The 3,939-nt window shown below is 45.0% G+C and overlaps 1 pseudogene; it reads left to right on the forward strand.

Moving 5' to 3' along the window:
• Positions 1–330: 330 nt before the first annotated feature.
• Positions 331–1,694, forward strand: LOC105515508 (annotated as a pseudogene).
• The last annotated feature ends 2,245 nt before the right edge of the window (positions 1,695–3,939 follow it).

Here is a 3,939-nt window from a genome sequence, read left to right on the forward strand (position 1 = left end):
TTGAGATTGGGTTCTGAATTGATTCAAGAGGAGACGTTAAATAAGAACGTTGGACTTAGCATCTAGGGAACACAAGAAGTCTATAGACTTGAGCCATTGGGAAAGTGACCAGTAGGATGGATTGGATCCAATGAGTTCATGTGGAGAAGGATGTAATGGGCCTCCCAATACTGAGAAAAGAAACCACAGGGAGCAGGTGGATGGTGGAGCAAGTTGCCGAGCACAGAAGGCAGCTTCCGTGAGCAAATGCACTGCAGAGTATGGCTGAGATTTATGAATATCAGCCGATGTTTAAATGAACTAAGGGTTAGTAAGTTACTCATCAGCAAAATGCTAAACACAGAACTCAGAATCCTCCATTCACTCAGTGAAATTCTAATCTTCAACCCTTCAACCCCAAATCCCACAAAGAACCATGGTTCTCAGGAACAAAGAATGAAGAATTTGCGAGCTCAGTGCCCACAGAAGAGGCTTTCTCTGCTGGCTTACGAGGTTGAGGAAAGGGAATACATGATTATCACAGACTGTGCATGCCAATCTTTTCTTTATTCTTACACACCATGGGATGCTGTGAGCTCTGCAGCTGCAAACCTTAGGATTCATTGTTCTTCATTTTATCCATGAGAAAAGCAATTATATTAGCTAACAGGAGATCAAAATACAATCAATTTATAGAAGAGTAGCTGGAATCCAGATTTAATATATGGGAGGTAGAACACTAAAAGCATATGCATATTCTAAATCATGTTCAAGGAAGATATTTGCACTTCTCACATAGGCATCTTTAGACAGCAGTCATCCCCTCTGAATGACTTAACACCTTAAGTTGTCATTTATATATATGTTTGCACCTCTCACAAACTGAAATTCTTTCTAGGATAGAGAAGCCATAAAGTAAACATGCACAGGGTATTATAATCAAGTATCAGGGAATCAGACTATGGACATGTGAACAGAAATGATGACCTGGCTCCAACCCCAGGGGTCAGGGAGGGGCTGGGCAGCCAATGGATGGAAACACATTTGCATGATCAGCCCTTCCTCTACAGAGGGTGGGGAAGAAAAGGAGGCCTGGGGCAGCTCAGCCCCACTGTGGGGGTCAGGGACTGTGTCTACCACAGCCTGGACTTTTCTCTTTTTTGTGCCCCTCTCTCATTGCATAGGTAGGGATATGCCCCAGAGGTCGGGGCAGCCCCCAGCCTGATTCTGGCTCTTCTGGTAAAGATCCCTGAGAAACATTACTCTTGATTCTGCCCCATCACCCATGTGTGTCTATGTTTGCAGCGTCCCTCTCCCAGCCTGTGCTGACTTAGCCGCCCTCCCTCTCTGCATCCCCGGGAACATCTACTAGACTCACCAGCACCCTGAGCAGTAACTTTTAGTGTTGGTCGCTACTGGATATTCTGGCACCAGCAGAAGCCAGGAAGTTCTCATGGCACCAGCAGAAACTGGAGAGTAGTAGCTCAGAAGCTACCAAGAGATCAGGAGCTGCTATTGAGCTACTGCTCAGACTCAAAGGCCAGGGTTTTACAGTTCCCAGCTGCTTCTCTGGATTCAAAGATGCCTCAGCTAATGCAGACTTTCTGCTCATCTCTGGGCTTCAGGAAGAAAGTGAATCTGATTATTACAGAGCTGTAGCTTATGGCTGTGGGAGCAGCTTTAGTTCCTCACAGTGCTTCAAAGCTTGGCTCTGAAACTCTATTTATTGAGAAGCTTCTTTGGAGATCCTGTAGAGGTAACTTCTCTCAGCAATGTATGTCCATGAAGAGAAGAAAGAGAAACTGGTGATGCCTGCGACACGAGACATGCTCAGGCGTCTCAGGAAGGCACAGACAGAGGAGGTAATAGAGGCCGAATGCACAACCACATAGGCTCTGGAGTAATATAGCAAGAGTTTATTCAGTTTTCTGCAACTGGAAATTCCGCCTAGCACAACCGTGTCCATCCACAAATCACTTTCAGCGTCTCATTCCATAAAGTGTGAACCTTTTGGCCCTAGTGATAGATCCGTAGCTGAGCTATCAATACCCTGGAGAGAAACACATTTTTTTCTCCTTCTGAATCAGATTACACATAAAATAAACATTGCCTCTACAGATCCTCACTGTAACATCCCTCAAATCTTCCCCTCCTCTTCTTTGCACTGCTGCTGTGTCCCTTGGACCTCCTGATCTCTCCTGTGGGGAGTCTTCAGGTCTTAGCCCAGTTCCACATTAGGTATCAGAGATATGTGCCAGTGTTTTTCTTGTAGTTTCCATTCTTCAGCGACTGAACCTCTAAGGACGATAACCACCAGAAATTAGACCAGCATGAAACCCCCCCACAATCTTATTTCAGCTCTCATCCACATACCCTGGTTTTCTGCTCTCTACCACCCTTGGTCAGTTGGTTTAGCATCACAGTGGAATTCATGCTTATTCATGCTTTAAGTTTCCAAAGCAGCAAGCATGACTAGGCTAGACCTGGGAACCCTCTTCCATTGGGTTCTATATCTGTGTTGTGATCTACCTGGAATATCTTCATCATCACTGCTGGAATCCTATCTCCTGTTGCCAATGCAAGCTCTAGAGACACAAACATCAGCAAGAAAGTTGTTACACAAAGGAGCTCACCCATCCTCCCTAAATCAGTTGAGTCTATGTCAGCTCACACAACAGCACCTGCTCTTTCTGCTGGTTTCTCAGACTTAGGTAGGCTCTGTGGAGTCAGAGGCCTTCAAAATGTCATTGTGCAAATTTGAAACATTTCAATTCAGAGAGAGGACCCACGTTCAACTTCTCACTCGCCGTATCCTCTGTGTCATTAATACTGTCGTCACCAATCTCATCAACCTGGAATTTCAATGGTAATAAACAGGCTTGATGTTAGATGGGTTCAATAAACAGATCTTGTGCCAGGTTGGAGCTGCTGCCCCTGAGACTGTTCTGAGAGGATGAGACTGTTCTCTCTGTAATGCAAACATAGACTTATTGGGCAATAGAAATGTGGTTGGTGTGATGAGAGACAGAATGTTTCATTTTATTTAGTTAATTAAAATACAAGCAGACACATCTGGATAATGATTACCACCCTAGATACCACAGCTTGGTTTCTTCTTGCTGCTTATACCAAAATGTGCACGCAAAGAGACAAAGTGAGGTAAGAACTCTTAAGCAAAAAAAGAAACAGAACTTGATAATTTGGGAATTTATCAGTGTAAGCTATGACCATGCTCACGATTCCATGCTTGTTCCCTAACAAGCATGTTCCTTGGGACTTCACTTCCTTCTGTCTTCCTCCTTGCTTAGCTGGGCTGAGGTCCCAGCCTCCCACATGAGAAGTGCAGCAGTCAGGGAGTTTTGTCCTCTGTAGGCAGGTGTCCACTTCTCACATAGGCATCTTCAGAGAGCAAGCAGGTGCTTCTTCCCCACCCAAAGCATACATGCTGAAAAAGGCCAGAATGAACCTTCATTAACTCACTGATTTGTAGGATGACCCCTAACCTCTGAGAGCCTCACTTCACTGTCTTCTTACAATGAACACAAGTGCCCTTCCCACATGTGGTGAATGTCAAATGATGCATCAGATGTGATATTTTAGCCAAAAGCTGTAGGATGCATGGTGCTCACCCAGACCTACATTTTCTAGCAGATGAGGCTGACAACTAAATCACTATGCTACTGTGGATGTAATTCCATGTCCCTCTGCACTTTCCACAGAGTGTCACCTCTTGACCTCTTCACTTATCCACTGTGGAGCCCAGGCTGCAAGACAGTGATGCCTCCCCACCAGCTGGCTCATATCTTGCTTATCGCCTATGGGTCACCCATACTGGAGATAATCTGTGCAAACCCCTGCCTGGATATCTTTCCCAAAGCCAGGACATGTCCATTCAGTCCCATCAGTCACAGGAAACATAGGGATTATTTTTGCAGCTAATAGGATATTGAATAAATGGCT

This window comes from Colobus angolensis, unplaced genomic scaffold, assembly GCF_000951035.1.
Source record: "Colobus angolensis palliatus isolate OR3802 unplaced genomic scaffold, Cang.pa_1.0 Scaffold260, whole genome shotgun sequence".
Taxonomy (NCBI): domain Eukaryota; kingdom Metazoa; phylum Chordata; class Mammalia; order Primates; family Cercopithecidae; genus Colobus; species Colobus angolensis.